This window comes from Hyperolius riggenbachi, chromosome 4 (assembly GCF_040937935.1).
Source record: "Hyperolius riggenbachi isolate aHypRig1 chromosome 4, aHypRig1.pri, whole genome shotgun sequence".
Lineage (NCBI taxonomy): Eukaryota > Metazoa > Chordata > Amphibia > Anura > Hyperoliidae > Hyperolius > Hyperolius riggenbachi.
The window spans coordinates 72,819,755-72,837,828 of record NC_090649.1 but is presented as its reverse complement, the minus strand read 5'-3'; the positions used below and the strand labels follow the sequence as shown (position 1 = coordinate 72,837,828).

The window sequence follows — 18,074 nt, the reverse complement described above, 5'->3', positions numbered from 1 at the left end:
AGTGCAGCAGAGAGAGAGCTGGGAGCAGCGGTGGAGAAGGGGGGCAATCTCCCCCCCCTTCCCTCACCTTAGGGTGCTCTCTCTCCCCCGCTGTCTCCTTCAATATGATGTGCAGGCTGGCGGGTGGCTGCGGGCGGAACTTACCTCTGTGTCGCAGGCGCCGGAAGTTCGGGTCCCGCAGCCGCTGAGATTCGACTCAAAAAAGATCCGGATCAAAGATTCGAATCATTCATGAGCCGGACAACACTATTCAGACTGATTAGTGTTGTCCGGCTCATGAATGATTCGGATCTTTGATCCGGATCTTTTTTGAGTCGAATCTCAGCGGCTGCGGGACCCGAACTTCCGGCGCTGGAGCGACACAGAGGTAAGTTCCGGCTGCAGCCACTCGCCAGCCTGCACATCATCCTGGAGGAGACAGCGGGGGAGAGAGAGCACCCTAAGTTGAGGGAAGGGGGGGGAGATTGCCCCCCTTCTCCACCGCTGCTCCCAGCTCTCTCTCTGCTGCGCTGTTCTCCTCCTGCGCTGCGGGGGGGGGGGGGGGGGCTCTAAACCGGACAACTTAATTGTCCGGTTTAGCATGCCTTTTTGCACCGGACACAGCGCACAAAAACCGGACTGTCCGGTGTAAAACCGGACACCTGGCAACCCTAGACAAGAGGGATTCCAGCTGGGATGAGGAGAGTTAAACACATGTCGCTGACCTGATAGTGGCAGCGGCAGCTTCACAGGGCAGAGAGGGATGACCAATCATCCCATCGGAGGCTGCAAGATAAACTTCTTCTGCCTCGTGCACATGTCTCACCTTGATGACAGTGAGGACTGCTGTTTTTTTTCCCCCTTAGCAACCCATGTTGTCACTACCCAGAAGGCAGTGCGCACAAGCTTAATGAATATACAGCCGCGGAGCAGCCTCATGAGGGGGCGTGGCTTCCTACTTAAAGGTGTAATTCCAGCAAAATGCTGGATTTCTAGCAGAAAATACTGGGTTTTCATCTATAAATTGGGTATAGGCTACCTGCTGGCAATAAATTATTTTGAGCTTACAGTTCCTCTTTAACTTACTAAAGCATAGCTGTCTTTGTGGGTGACACTGCATACATAGAGCCCACACACAGTTGCCAGCCATGCTAGCTGGGATTTGTAGCCTCACACTATTACCATTGCATATTGTTTCACTGCATTTGTGATTTAACTTATTTAAATTTAGCATAGCTGTCTTTGTGGGTGACACTACATATACATAGAGCCCACAGACAGTTGCCAGCTAGGCTAGCTGGGATTTGTAGTCCCACCACTGGCAGCACACCAGTGCATACCTTTCCTCTGTACCGGTGTGACAACACACTTTAGTATACAGGGGCTGGAGGAAGCCCCAGGTAAGTGGATTTTTTTATTTTCAGCGTGCTCGGATGTGTCCTTTAAAGATATTACCTAAACAACTTTTGTCATGTCTTTGGATTTTTTTTTTTTTTTTTAGGTAAGAAGATCATTTTTTTCTTTAGGTTTGCCTTGGGTACACTTTAAAACTGACCTAACAATCTGCTCTAGTTCCACCTTAAATTATGTACAATTCATTTATGTGGTCAAAATGCGACTCTGGTGGGACTCGAACCCACAACCTTTGAATTGCTTCACAAGTCTAGAAGTCCAATGCGCTATCCATTGCGCCACAGAGCCAGCTGCTGCTTCTAACGTTGTCACCCTTGAAAAGAGGTGCATTCAGCTGTTGAGAAGCCTCATAGCCTGGAGCTATAAGGGTAATCCTACAGCCAAGCTGGTGTTTACATGACTGAGCAGTGTACAACATGCAGTTACAAATCATTTGTTGGAAGAATCTACCAGTTTAAAAGTTAAGAAAAAAAAAAAGTTTAATCTGTTCACAAAACCTGAGCATCCCTCTGATCGGGACCTCTTGGGCGACATCGCTGGGCCAGGCAGTAAAGATACGAGTCAGCTGTACAGCTGGCGATCAGTGGCGTAGCTAAGGAGCTGTGGGCCCCGATGCAAGTGTTACAATGGGGCCCCCCATGCACTATATACATAACCTTTAATACGGTGCACCAAAACCTGCCAAAGGCAACTACAGTGTCAGAGGTGCAAGAAGGGGATGGGGAGCACTTTGGTAATGATTACCACTACTCAAAGTATCTATAGAAGTGATTATTATGAGCACAGGACCAATAGAGAGCTAATACTGAAGTTGAGGGAGGGCCCCTCAGGGCCCCTCTGGCCCAAGGGCCCCGATGCGGTCGCTACCTCTGCACCCTCTATTGCTACGCCCCTGCTGGCGATGCACTGTGTTGCTTTGCGGGGGGCCTCTGTACATATGCCTGATTATCGGCTGATGCATTCGTTATCAGCCATCACAGCCTACTTTAATCAAGTGTGTGTACAAGGCTTTATGCTGGGAATACACCACGAGTTTTTTGGCAGGTAGATGCTCGATAGATCATTTCTGATCCGATTTCAATCGTTGTTCTGATCGATTTTGTCATAGAAGTGAATGGAAACTGATCTTAAAACATTCAGAAAATCTATCAGAAAATCGATCGGCCAGTAAATCTGTCAAAAAAACAACAAAAAACAAACAAACAAAACAAACAAAAACTCATCGTGTATTCCCAGCATTTCCCTCTTTGGGAAACAAATCCATCTATTCCTTTTTCTATTTCATTTTTCCGTCTTGTACACACATTAGAGAAACACAAGAACCATGTTTCCACACACACCAAACACTCACTTATGCACTGTACACATGGATATGTTTACCTATACCAGGGGTGTAGCATTATTTCCTCCAAATACACATAATGTGCAACCTTTCTTATGAAGTATGCATAAGGCAGAATTTCACCTAAAAAATATATTATGTGCGGCGTTTCCCCACAAAATACACATAATGCGTATCGTTTCTCATAAAATACGCATAATTCAGCAGCATTTCTTCTAAACTACACGTAATGCACAGAGTTTATCATAAAATACACATAATGTGCAGCAGTGCAGTTTCTAGGCTAAAATGCACCCAGGGCGAGGGTGTAAAAATTGCGCCCCCCCCCCCCGCGAACAAGGTATGGGTGCCCGCAGTATAGGTTAGCCAGGTCTAGTTGCACTTAGTATAGGTCCCCCCAGTATAGGTAGCCAAGAATAGGTACCCCAGTATAGGTAGCCAGGCATAGGTGAGCCAGTATAGTTGCCCCCGCTATAGGTTAGCCAGGTAGGTGCCTCCAGTATAGGTAGCCAGTATAGTTGCCCCCAGTATAGGTTAGATAGGCAGGCGCCCCCGGTATAAGTTAGATAGGTAGGTGCCCCAGTACAGGTTATTTAGGTAGGTGCCTGCAATATAGGTAGCCAGTATAGTGGCCACCTGTATAGGCTAGCTAGGTAGGTGCCCCCAATGCAGGTTAAATAAGTGCCCCCAGTATAGGTTAGATAGGTAGCTGCCCCCCAGTGTAGGTTAGATTAGGTAGCGGCCTCCCAGTGTAGGTTAGATAGGTAGCTGCCCCCCAGCGTAGGTTAGATTAGGTAGGTGCCCCCCCCAGCGTAGGTTAGATTAGGTAGGTGCCCCCCCAGTATAGATTAGATAGGTAGTTGCCCCCCAGTGTAGGTTAGATAGGTAGCTGCCCCCCAGTGTAGGTTAGATAGGTAACTGCCCCCCAGTGAAGGTTAGATAGGTAGCTGCCCCCCAGTGAAGGTTAGATAGGTAGCTGCCCCCCAGTGAAGGTTAGATAGGTAGCTGCCCCCCAGTGAAGGTTAGATAGGTAGCTGCCCCCCAGTGTAGGTTAGATTAGGTAGGTGCCCCCCAGTGTAGGTTAGATTAGGTAGGTGCCCCCCAGTGTAGGTTAGATTAGGTAGGTGCCCCCCAGTGTATGTTAGATTAGGTAGGTGCCCCCCAGTGTAGGTTAGATTAGGTAGGTGCCCCCCAGCGTAGGTTAGATTAGGTAGGTGCCCCCCAGCGTAGGTTAGATTAGGTAGGTGCCCCCCAGTGTAGGTTAGATTAGGTAGGTGCCCCCCAGTATAGGTTAGATTAGGTAGGTGCCCCCCAGTGTAGGTTAGATTAGGTAGATGCCCCCCAGTGTAGGTTAGATTAGGTAGGTGCCCCCCAGCGTAGGTTAGATTAGGTAGGTGCCCCCAGGATAGGTTAGATAGCTAGCTGTCCCCTATAGTGGAGGGGGGAGCCGGAGCCGCGGGGAGGGCAGCCCGACCTCTCCCTCCCTCTCCCGGGCGCCCTCCGTGCTCCCCCCTCAGATGCAGAGCGAGCAGCCGGGAAGCGCTGTTTGCAACTCACCTGCCTGGCTCCAAGCGCTGCTCTCTCGCCGCTGGTCTGTCTCTTCTCTCTGCATACATGCTGATACACGCGACTTCCGGCTAAACAGGAAGCCGCGTGTATCCGCAGTATGCAGAGAGAGGAGACAGACCAGCGGCGAGAGAGCAGCGCTTGGAGCCAGGCAGGTGAGTTGCAAACAGCGCTTCCCAGCTGCTCGCTCTGCATCTGAGGGGGGAGCACGGAGGGCACCCGGGAGAGGGAGGGAGAGGTCGGGCTGCCCTCCCCGCGGCTCCGGCTCCCCCCTCCATTATAGCGCCCCCCTCCTAACAGCGCCCCGGGCGGCGGCACGCCCCGCACGGGGGAAGAAACGGCCCTGATGTGCAGCTGTTCTCATAAAATACACATAACTCAGCAACATTTCTCCCAAAATACATGTAATGTGCAGGTTTTCTCATAAAATACACATAATGTGGCAGCATATCTCCCAAAAAGTACATAATGCAGCATTTCCTTCAAATACACATAATGTGCATCGGGTTTCGCATAATCCAATAGCATTTTTCCTAAAATACATGTAGTGGTTGGATAGTGTACGGCCTCTTTCACAGTGGGACGTTGCGTTTGATGCAACGTTAAAGTTGCACAACGTGCCCCTAACACAGCGCATGTAGGTTATTAAATTGGATGTTACTTTGCACGGCACATGCGTTACATTTTAAAAAAAAACAACATTACTGAGCATGAGCAACACATAACCCAGCAGAAACATTGCTAAATGCACAGCATACAGCACTTTTTAATAAAGCTACACATTAATGCAACGTGTGCACTGTGAATGTCGCACAGACTGCATTGCTGTGCGTTACTCTGCGTTAACGTATTTTATAACGTGTGCATTACAACAAGAATGCAGCTAATCTATCAGATCTGACAATAATGTCAGAAAGATCTGATCTGCTGCATGCTTTTTCAGGGTCTATGGCTTAAAGTATTAGAGGCATCAGAATCAGCAGGGTAGCCAGACAACTAATATTGCTTAAAGGGAACCTAAACTGAGAAGGATATGGATTATTTCTTTTAAAATAATACCAGTTGCCGGACTCTCCTGTTGATCCTGTGTCTCTAATACTTTCAGTCACAGCCCCTGAACAAGCATGCAGATCAGGTGCTCTGACTGAAGTCAGACTGGATTAGCTGCATGCGTGTTTTAGGTGTGTGATTCAGACACTACTGCAGCCAAAGATCAGCAGGAGTGCCAAGCAGCTGGTATTGTTTAAAATGAAACATCCATATCCATCTCAGTTTAGGTTCCCTTTAAAAGGAAATAAGCATGGCAGCCTCCATATACCTCTTTCTTCAGTTGTCCAATCAGCGGGGAGGGAAGGGACGCAGGCGATATGGAGGAGGCGGGGAGCAGCAGAGAGTGACGGTGGCCATGTAAACAGCCTGCTATTGACACGCTGTGTGTCGCTAGCACGGCAGTTTGATTTATGGGGGCCAGCAGAGCGCAGTGGGGCGGGAGGGTCCGGGGGAGAACAAATTAGTAACAGAGGCTGGGCATTATATGCAGATCCAGCCTCTGTGTGCAATTAGGATTTTTAAAACCCACCTCAGGTTCTCTGGAACCTCTGGACTAAAAATCGACTCAGCAGCACTGAAAAGGCCTGGTGTTTCTTTAACAGTTTCACAGCATCAGAACTTTGTTTCTCTTATACAAGCCTCATTTTTAGCTGCACAGAAGAAAACTGCCCGGGCTTTTTTCCCCTGATGTGGTGCAAAGCATGATGGAATTTCTGATGTTGTTGCTCTTGTTCTGCTGTTTTGGTGCACATTTTTTTTTTTTTTACATTTTGAATTTGACATTTGAAGCCTAGCGTGTGCAGCTGGGAGGGGTTATTAGGACACAGGACAGTTGGAACTGTGTCTCCTGCTCCTTGTCACCTCCTTTCAGCCAAAAAGATGGCTGCCCCCATGACAAAAATGGCAGCCCCCATGAACCACAAACATTTGCCTGTTCTTTTAAAACAGGGTGTGTAAAAAATGATATTACCTATCTATTCTAATTAACATAACTAATGTAACTTAATGACAGCATGTTTGTTTAGGCTGAAGTTCCCCTTTAAGGCAGCAATTGATGCAAAACGGGCCCAAACCAAGTACTAAGTAAATATACATGGTTACATTTTTCATAGGTCTGACATTTTTCAATTTCATGTAATATTCTGCTGAGATTTTGATTTTTTGGTTCTCATAAGCTGAAAGCCATAATCATCAAAATGATAATTAATGGCTTGAAATATCTCGCTTTGCATGTAATGAGTCTATTTCATACATTAGTTTCACCTTTTAAGGGGAATTGAACTTTTGCACGATATTCTAATTTTTTGAATGTCACCTTTAGCCTCCATATCCTTCTCGCTTCAGTTGTTCTTTAACCTATTTTGGTTCCTGTACGTAGTTTCTACGTCTAGGAACCATGCGCGCTACCGCGCGCCCCCGCGGCCGATTGTGCGCGTGCACGCGCACTCCCGACCGCGGATTCGGTAGCCAAGGAATCAATGCATCGGGCTACGGAGCCCGATCATTGATTCCTCTCCCCCGCTGAAAAAGCGACAGCTTCTCTCGGAAGCTGCGCCTTTTCTGGCCGTTCCCTTCCCGATGTGTCACTCTAAGCGCGTGCTACGCTTAGAGTGACGTCATGTAAACAAACTCATGGCCGCCATCTTGTGGCCAAAAAGTAATACTACACCTGAAAAAAAAAAAAACAGAATTAACACACATTTACATTATAAATCTATTGTTTACCTCCCACCCTCCCAAAAGTACCCTAATAAAATTTTTAGTATATAAAAAAAAAAAACCATTACAATAAAAAAAAAAACCATGTAAATATTTACCTAAGGGTCTAAACTTTTTAAATATTAAAGGGATACTGTAGGGGGGTCGGGGGAAAATGAGCTGAACTTACCCGGGGCTTCTAATGGTCCCCCACAGACATCCTGTGCCCGCGCAGCCACTCACCGATGCTCTGGCCCTGCCTCCAGTTCACTTCTGGAATTTCTGACTTTAAAGTAAGAAAACCACTGCGCCTGCGTTGCCGTGTCCTCGATCCCGCTGATGTCACCAGGAGCGCACAGCGCAGGCCCAGTATGGTCTGTGTCTGCGCAGTACACTCCTGGTGACATCAGCGGGAGCGAGGACACGGCAACGCAGGCGCAGTGGTTTTCTGACTTTAAAGTCAGAAATTCCAGAAGTGAACTGGAGGCGGGGCCGCAGCATTGGTGAGTGACTGCGCGGGCACAGGATGTCTGCAGGGGACCATTAGAAGCCCCGGGTAAGTTCAGCTCATTTTCCCCCGACCCCCCTACAGTATCCCTTTAATGTAAAGATGAAATATTTCTATATTTTTTTTTTTATTTTAAACTTGTAAATAGTGATAGATGCAAAATGGAAAAAATGCACCTTTATTTCCAAATAAAATATTGTCGCCATACATTGTGATAGGGACATAATTTTAACGGTGTAATAACCGGGACATATGGGCATATACAATACGTGAGTTTTAATTATGGAGGCATGTATTATTTTAAAACTATAATGGCTGAAAACTGAGAAATAATGAATTTTTCCATTTTTTTCTTATTCTTCCTGTTAAAATGCATTTACAGTAAAGTGGCTCTTAGCAAAATGTACCCCCTAAAGAAAGCCTAATTGGTGGCGGAAAAAAGATATAGATCAGTGCATTGTGATAAAGTTATAGGCTAATGAATGGGAAGTGAACATTTCTCACGTGAAAACGACAGAACCTGAATGGGTTAATGTTTTGGCTGAACAGTATATGCAGATTCCTTATGCGTTGGTGTTAAAATGAGTAACTAATACATATTGGTTTAGCTTGTTGTCCAATTTAAAAATGAATGGCCCTAGTGTGGGACATTAATTAAAAATTTCCTGTTAGTTTTTTTTTTTCTTTACAGGATTCCTACTACTACTACTACTCCTACTAGAGAGACAGCCTGTACATTGCATCACTGTGCCACCTAGTGGCAGAAATACAAATGTACACACAGACATTTCCACATCATTTCAGATTAATATTTATCGGATTTATATAGCGCCAGCACATTACACAGTGCTGTACAATAAATAATATTACAGACAATTATAATAGGGGTGACAGATAACACAATATAGATAATAAGCAATAAGACAAAATACTAGATCATACACTGGAGTAGTAGACCCAAGCAATACAAGTTCACGCTATTCTGTGAGCGGGACGCACGATCAGGTAGGATACACAAGGAGGGAGAGAGGTCACTCGGGTCACTCAGGCTCAGTCAGCCTTTGCGATGTTGTAAGGGGGCTGAGTGAAATTTTGACCTTTATAAAAACGTGAATATCTCAAAAACTATAAAAGATAGAAAGATGACTTTTGCAGCACAAATGAGCACACGCACAGCACTACCCACCCATACCAGATTCATGTCTGTAGGTTGTTGTATGGGGGCTGGGTGATGGTATTGTTTTAAGGAAATAAGTGCTATTATCTTCAAAACGAAAGCAACACAAATCTTAATTTTTGCAGCACAAATGGGCACAAGCGTACCACTAACCAAGCATGATGGAATTTTTATTTGTGCCGATTGTACGGGTGTGTGTGTGTGGGGTGGGGGGGCAGATTGCTTCACAGGGCTGAGGGAGGGCCCTGCCAAAGGCTCAGGCATTGTTCACATTGCGTTCGGCTCGCGTGTCTGTCCGTGGAGGGCTTCTTTCCGTGATATTCTGCGCGTTCGCTTGTTTTTGTGGGCGTTTTTGTAAAACGCATTTGCAGAGCACTTCCGTCTTGATCTGGAAAAAAATCTGGAAAAAATACAATGTAATTTAAAAAAAAACGCTCACAAAATCGCTTGCCAAAGCGATTTTGTGAGCGTTTTGTGTTTTTCCTATACCTTCCCTTTTAGGCAAATCGCCTAAAAAATGGCCCAAGCACCGCTTTTCAAAGCGGATCACAAACAAACCTCTCTGATATTAACTCTTTCACAGAGAATCATTGCTCAAGCGCTTTCGGGACGGTTTTGAAAAATCGCCCGCGCTTACAATCTTACAAAAATGCCTATAATGTTAACAAAGCCTTAGAGCTAGTTCTCACTACAAATGCAAATCGTGATTTGCAAATATGATCACAATTTTGCATTGCGATTTTGCATTTTGATTCCTGTACAACAGAACGGGAATCACATTGCGATCAGCCCCAATCACCACATGCAGAACGTCTGCGATATATGCAAATCACAAACGCTGCAGTGAGAATGATCCCATTGGGATACATAAGCAGCAGCCCTTTGCTGATCGCCGGCGATCAGCAAAGCGCTGAAAAGCTCCTGAGTGGGAACCAGCCCTGACTTGCATTCAGCATCTTTTGTGTTACAGGCAAGCAACTTTTTTTTGTTATGTGCCAAAGGCAGACTTCATATTTATTGTAATTGGCTTGTGAATGTACAAGAGTGTGTTCACCGCACATCAAATGAAAGTCAAGACAGAATCGCACTACTTCTAAAATTTGCAAAATTGCATTCACGTTTTAGCATGCAAAAAAAAATAAATCTTCCATCTTGCAGCATAAATTTGCACATCATATGCAAATACTGACAGCGGTTCTCAGCTGGCTGCCGACCAAAGAAGATTCGGCCGTGGGAGAACGCTGCCTTTTTTACCGTGGCCTCCAAGTGTGGCCCTCCCCTCAGCCATGGACCCTGAACAAGCATGCAGATCAGATGTTTGACTGGAAAAGCTGCAATGCGAAATTGGATGGCGCTTGTTAACAGCCAATCAAACTCATCAGGAAGTGTGTTTGATTGCCCTAGTACAGGCTAGGTGCACACATAGCAGAAGCACCGTCGTTGCAGTAAACGCTGTGTTTTTGCCGCTAATGGAAGTCTATGTGCTGCAGGGAAAAATGCTGGTTTTGTTGCATAATCGTCAAAAACACATAGAAAACGCACATAATGAAAGTCAATGGGAATACAATGGTATGCGTTTTTAATGCATTTTCCTATGCATTTTTTGCAGAAAAAAAAAATAGGTTTTGTGAGGTATTTCCACTTCCTGTTGTCTTCCTAGTGATTTGCATAAAATGCAAAATTACAACGCATGAAAAATGCATACAAAACGCATATGCTTTTTATATGCGAATCGCAAATGCGTTAAAATGCTTGAAAAATGCATCTGCGGTAAAACAACACTAATGCAAACGCACCAAAAGTCGCAGCAAAAATGCACAAAAATGCACCCAACAATATAAAACATGACATAAAACGCAGCTTTTCATGTTATGTCACGTGTGCACCTAGCCTCAAGTTGCTTACAATTTGCATTACAAATCAGCATCTCATTTGCCATGAAATGAGGCAGTGAAATGCCTCTCAGGTCTCTTTTCCACGGACTGTTGATAGGCAGTGAAATGCCTCTCAAACGCACAACTGCTCGCTGCTGCCTGGTAACTGCTTGCTGAGCACACAGCTCAACAGTCCGTGGAAAAGAGGCCTCAATCTCTCAACTGCTCGCTGCTGCCTGGCAACTGTTTGCTGCTGCCTGGCAACTGCTCGCTGCTGCCTGGCAACTGCTTGCTGAGTACATAGTTCAACTGCCTGTGGAAAAAAAGACCTATCAAAAATCAGGGATGTCAATGAGATGCAAATTACTTTGATCTGATGAAGGATTATGCAAATTGGGTATGCAAAAGTATGTCTCTTGAAAAGGGACCAATCAAACTCCACCTTTTACATAACCAGGCATCAAGTTGAAATTATTTGCCTCTCATTGGCCAACCTTACACTTCTTGATGAGTGCGGCATTCATAGCTGCTGTGTGGGTGGGGAGGATAAGCAAACGAGATTCAGCCAAGAGGTGAGACCATTACCTATCCAGCCAAAGAAAGAATTCTCCATGTTTCTGTATGGGTCAGTTTACATTTATTCATTTAAACTTAGGCCTCTTTTCCATGAACTGTTTACAGGCAGTGAAATGCCTCTCAAACTCTCACAACTGCTCGCTGCTGCCTGGCAACTGCTCGCTGCTGCCTGGCAACTGCTTGCTGAGCACACAGCTCAACAGTTCGTGGAAAAGAGGCCTTAAACTTAAAGAGAACCTGTACTGAGTAAAATGATTATAAATAAACACATGAGGTAACTTCAAATGAACATGACATGGTTACCTTGCCAGCAGTTCCTCTTAGAAGCTCACCATTTTCTTCTGACAATGATCCCTTCCAGTTCTGACAACATTTTGTCAGAACTGAAATATATCAGTTGCTGTTAGTTACATATCAGTTGCTGTCAGTTACAGCTGAGAGGAGAACTGATGTGTCCATGTTTCCCTATGGCTCAAGTGGGCGATGTTACAGTTTAACAGTGTGCTGACCAGGAAGCTGTTATGGGGTAATAGCCATTTTCAAAATGGAGGACTGAGAATTCCATTGATCACAGTGGACAAACAGAACGCAGGAGAGGAAAAATAGATTGAGGAGTAGACTACACAGGAGGTAACTATGGCTTGTGTATGTTTATTTTGACTTTTAATTTTTAGTTCATTTAAGTTTTTTTTTACAATGCATTGCCGCATACCTGTTTGCCCATTGTGGACCCAATACATAGAAAAGCAGATGAAAATGGACAGCAACTGTAAGCGCTAAAATGACTTATTAATTTATAAAGAGTCAACATATTCCGTGGCACTGTACAATGTAAGAAAACCAACAAGGGATACATAATGATAAAGACAATGATATACATCAAATATAGAGACTGGTACAAAATACAGAACTGGTGATTACAATAGCAGATTTAACATGAGGACTAAACGTATAACAGAGTGCAAGCAATTAAATTAATAATCATTCCAAGACACAAAAGGGTGAGAGCCCTGCCTCTGCGAGATTACAATCTAAAGGAATGGGGTGGAAACAAGAGGTGGGGGAAGTACACAGTATATATACAGGCAGAGCGTGATCAGATTATTTAGTAAGGAGTAAAACTAGATGCGAGGTTGAAGGGTGCATGGCCTAAGATAGAGCATATGCTTGTCGGAAAAGGTGGGTTTTGAGGGATCGTTTAAAGATTTCAAAGGTGGGAGAGTGGCAGATGTGCTGTGGAAGGGCATTCCAGAGGAGGGATGAGGCACGCGAGAAGTCTTGTATATGTATATGTGAATGTGAGGCAGTAATTGTAGAAGAGGATAAAAGAAGCTCGTGTGCAGATGTGAGATTGCGGTTGGGTTGGTATCTGGAGACTAGTGAGGAGATGTACAGGGGAGTGAGATTGTGGAGAGCTTTGTAGGTTAGGGTTAAGAGTTTGAACGGGATCCTCTGGTTAATTGGTAGCCAGTGAAGAGCTTGACAGAGGAGCAGCAGAGGAAGAGGGAGAAGAGAGATCAATGAGACGAGCAACAGAGTTCAGTATAGATTGGAAAGGTAGCCATACACTGGGCGATTTCCACCAGATCGACCAACAGATGGATCCCTCTCTGATCTAATCTGATCAGAGATGATCGAATGGCTGCCCATACACTGCACACAGATTTTTGTTTTTTTTGTATTTACATTTTTTTTTATTTTTCTCAAAGAAAGTCAATACAAACAATACCAACTATATAAGGCAGGAATGCTTACAAAGGGAAAGCTTAAACAATCTGATGGCTGCCCCCCCCCCCCCCCCCCCAATGCTGGCAACAATCAATGTAGCCACCATATAAAATTCCAGAGCTCGTAAATTGGCTTTTTCAATTCTGGCCAGCTTTGATGCTGACATTCTTTTTTTGCTTTCTTTGCAGGAGACCAGACTCTCCTCCCTGGCCGATATCTATCTGGCCAGGAAGGAGTGGAGGGCAGGTCCTTCTTTTTGGTCTCCTGCAGGCGAGCGTGGCAGTGGGATGGCAGTTCTTTTTAGGACTGACATGGTAACATGCCGGCGAGTGTTTGAGGTCGAGATAAGGAGGTGTTTGGTCCTCGACATCAATGGGAGGGGGAAAGACCTCAGGCTTAACCTCTATGCCACATCAGGCCCCATCATCTCCTCAACAGCAGCCATCAATACTCGCCCAGACGCTGGACTAAGGGACACAATGCTCTCGTCTGGGGAGGGCTGCTGATCACTGGCTGCTGGGGTGGATGTCACAACTTGTGTGGGGCATTGGTGGCTGCTGCTGGGAATGCTGCTCACAGCGGAGGTCTGTGAGAAACTCATGATGGGCTGCTCTTCTGTCATCTTGTCCGTCAATGCCTGTGAGTCAAGCTCCTGAACGACCACACGGTGGCCCTCTCCCTGGCCACGGACCAGTCCCAGAACTGGCGGAGGTAATGGCACTCCCTCTCCTGCCACACCCATGAGTCACGACCCCTGCCAGACATGTTGTATACTATGCACAAGATTTCAAGGTGGAGAAAGTGGGCTGATTTTTTTTTCAGTCAATACATGTGTGGGCCTGGGGACAGACTGAATAGAACAGGGGGCTTTTATTGATTTTTAAGAAAAGAAACAAAATAAAAAAAAAAAATATGCACAGACAGCGCAAATACTGAATACAGGAATAGAACACGAATATCACTGAACAGTGCTGCGGTCTGACTGCACTATGCGCACAGCAAAGTAACTGGCTGCACGCTACTAGCACAGCACAATGTCACTGACTAAAAAAAAACTTAGTGAACAGTGGCAGTGACTGCAACTAACTGAAGTTGATCACTGGCTATGAGCTGAATACAAGTGATGCACAGTAAAATAATAAAGAGCACGAAAATTAGAACAGTACAATGTCATTGACTAAACTTAGTGACTGACCACTGGCAGTGACTGCAACTAACTGAAGTTGATCGCTGGCTGGCTTAGCTAGCCAACAAGCATACAGTAATAGAACAGTGGAATCAGTGTAAAGTTGAACCGGCCTGTACTAAGCACAGCAATTAGTACACTGTCACTGACTACAGCTAACTGAAGTTAATCGCTCACTGGCTAGCTAAATACAAGTAGGGATGCTCGCTGGATTCGATTCCGGCTGGAATTAGGTCAATTCAGATTCTGGCGTTCGGAACGGAATTGCTAAACCTCTAAAACGGAATTCCGTGGGAATTTTTTTATTTCCGCGGAATTTTCTGGAAAAGAATCTCCCTCCTCCTCGAGAGGAGGGTATCATCTTCTAGGGAATTGTAGTTTTTCAAAAGCCAGCTTACATACCATGGCTGGGAATTGAACCCAGATCTCAGTGTGTGTTAGGTAACTGACTTAACCGCTTCACCAACAACAATTTATGGCTAAAAATTTCGGAAAATACAATTCCGTGGAAAGCGATGACCATCCCTGAGAGAGAGATGAATCTACCTCGCTATCTGGGGTTCTCTTCGGACAACTGTTGAACACAAAAGGCAAGGCCATGCCTGGCTACAAATCCTTAAGCAAGCTACTTTTTTCTCTTGGATTGATCATAATGGTACATGCTAGGCCGGCCCCAGCATGTAGTGTTGCTGGTGTCGCGGTTAAGTCAGTTACCTAACGCACACTGAGACCTGGGTTCAATTCCCAGCCATGGTATGTAAGCTGGCTTTTGTAAAACTACAATTCTCTGGAAGATGATACCCAGGAGGGAGAGAGAGACAGAACATTTTTTTTCAAAATTTCCGACGGAATCCAGAATTCCGCGGAATTTCATACAAATCCGGCGGATTTTTCATAGCGACAGCATTTAACACTGACAGAATCCGTGATTTCCGGCAGAACGGAATTTGCTGGTTCCGATCATCCCTAAATACAAGGATATACAGTCACTAATAGAGCAGTAGAATCCGTGACCCTGCCTGCCTGCACTAAGCACAGCAATCAGTACACTGTCATTAACTTCAGTTAGCTGTAGTCAGTGTAGTCAATCACTCACTGGCTAGCTAAATACAAGGATATACAGTCTCTAATAGAGCAGTGCAGGTTCACTGAGTTTACTGCTCTAAGCACAGCAATCAGTACACTCTCTCTCTCACTGAACTACAGCTAACATTAGTAATCAAACAATTAGATGGTTACCTAGCGCTGGAGGGGATTGCCTTATCTAATCAGCAGCGTGCACGAATGAGGGATCCCTTCAACCCTCAATTTAAAACTCAGTTAGAATTCACAATTGATCGAGCACGCGCTAAACGTAAAAATTAAAACACTCTTTATTGATTCAATTTACATAAAAAACCGTCAACAACAAGGATTTTCTACCTTCTCTTACACTCACTACAACATTCTTACATCCACACCATAGAAGGGCCCTTCTAAAAAATGTATGCAAAAAACCTTTTTCCTCTATGTGAAAAATAAAAACTCTAAAATATTTGCAAAAAGCAAAGAAAACAAACAGTCACCCCAATCCAGAATATGGGCAGCTCAAATAGATAAAGTGATCACTCGTTTTCACTGTGATATTTCCCACTAATAGTCAATGTTCCATATATTCATTCCACACTTCTCATAGAAAGGGATTGACCAGCTCCGTGTTACTAGCTGCTATTGAGTTCTTCCAAACTATACAGATTGTACAGTTACCAGCTCCCCCTATACATCCAACAAATGCAAGGTGCTGTTTACTCACTGTTCATCCGTGTTTTCACGCTGGCGTCTTGTATCGCTCCCAATACTCACTAACTGTGCTCACAGCCGCAGGTCTTGAGCTGTATGCTCTAAGATTATGTGCACACTGCGCTCCCGCTGGACTTTCCGTAGAGTCCACGTCACTTCCGTATTGAAGATACTCCGTCCACCCAGCCACACTTCCGTAATGCTTCCTCTATTGATTTCAGGTGACGTCACCACTCACGGGGTTGCTGGATCTTGGTTACTAGGTGGCTGCTGCTAGTGTTGGGCGAACAGTGTTCGCCACTGTTCGGGTTCTGCAGAACATCACCCTGTTTGGGTGATGTTCGAGTTCGGCCGAACACCTGACGGTGCTCGGCCAAACCATTCGGCCATATGGCCGAACTAAGAGCGCATGGCCGAACGTTCCCCGAACGTTCGGCTAGCGCTGTGATTGGCCGAACGGGTCACGTGGTTCGGACCCGAACGCGCTCTGATTGGCCGAACTGTCACGTGGTTCGGGTAAATAAATACCCGAACCACGTCATATCTCCGCCATTTGTCTGTGGGTTTAGCTTTGGGTAGGCAGGCAGGGTAGTTCGCGCTCCAGCCACGCTAGCCAGGGTCCCCCCTGTCATTGTGTCACTGCTGGGAACAGTAGTACACCGCTTGCTCAGCCACACTATATAGCATTCTGTTTACTGCCACTCTGTGTACCTCGCTCAGCCACACTATATAGCATTCTGTTTACTGCCACTCTGTGTCTGCTGGGAATAGTAGTACACCGCTTGCTCAGCCACACTATATAGCATTCTGTTTACTGCCACTCTGTGTACCTCGCTCAGCCACACTATATAGCATTCTGTTTACTGCCACTCTGTGTCTGCTGGGAATAGTGGTACACCGCTCGCTCAGCCACACTATATAGCATTCTGTTCACTGTTCTGTGTCTGCTTGGAATAGTGGTACACCGCTCGCTCAGCCACACTATATAGCATTCTGTTTACTGTTCTGTGTCTGCTGGGAATAGTGGTACACCGCTCGCTCAGCCACACTATATAGCATTCTGTTTACTGTTCTGTGTCTGCTGGGAATAGTGGTACACCGCTCGCTCAGCCACACTATATAGCATTCTGTTCACTGTTCTGTGTCTGCTGGGAATAGTGGTACACCGCTCGCTCAGCCACACTATATAGCATTCTGTTCACTGTTCTGTGTCTGCTGGGAATAGTGGTACACCGCTCGCTCAGCCACACTATATAGCATTCTGTTTACTGTTCTGTGTCTGCTGGGAATAGTGGTACACCGCTCGCTCAGCCACACTATATAGCATTCTGTTTACTGTTCTGTGTCTGCTGGGAACAGTAGTACACCGATCGCTCAGCCAGAGTATATAGCATTGTGTTTACTGCCACTCTGTGTACACCGCTCAGCCAGACTATATACCATTGTTTACTGACACTCTGTGTACACCGCTCAGCCAGACTATATACCATTGTTTACTGCCACTCTGATTCTGCTGGGAACAGTAGTACACCGCTCGCTCAGCCAGACTATATACCATTGTTTACTGACACTCTGTGTACACCGCTCAGCCAGACTATATACCATTGTTTACTGCCACTCTGATTCTGCTGGGAACAGTAGTACACCGCTCGCTCAGCCAGACTATATACCATTGTTTACTGACACTATATAGCAGACTATATAGCATTGTGTGTACACCGCTCAGCCAGACTATATACCATTGTTTACTGACACTCTGTGTACACCGCTCAGCCAGACTATATACCATTGTTTACTGCCACTCTGATTCTGCTGGGAACAGTAGTACACCGCTCGCTCAGCCAGAGTATATAGCATTGTGTTTACTGCCACTCTGTGTACACCGCTCAGCCAGACTATATACCATTGTTTACTGACACTCTGTGTACACCGCTCAGCCAGACTATATACCATTGTTTACTGCCACTCTGATTCTGCTGGGAACAGTAGTACACCGCTCGCTCAGCCAGACTATATACCATTGTTTACTGACACTCTGTGTACACCGCTCAGCCAGACTATATACCATTGTTTACTGCCACTCTGATTCTGCTGGGAACAGTAGTACACCGCTCGCTCAGCCAGACTATATAGCATTGTGTTTACTGCCACTCTGTGTACACCGCTCAGCCACACTATATAGCATTGCGTACTCTGCC

General features: G+C 45.5%; 1 non-coding gene across 1 annotated transcript; it reads right to left on the bottom strand.

Annotated features, from left to right (window-relative positions):
• Positions 1-1,594: 1,594 nt before the first annotated feature.
• TRNAR-UCU (transfer RNA arginine (anticodon UCU)) lies at positions 1,595-1,680 on the bottom strand. The gene is given in 2 exon segments: positions 1,595-1,630; positions 1,644-1,680. It is a non-coding gene; the product is annotated as a tRNA-Arg (tRNA).
• Positions 1,681-18,074: the final 16,394 nt, after the last annotated feature.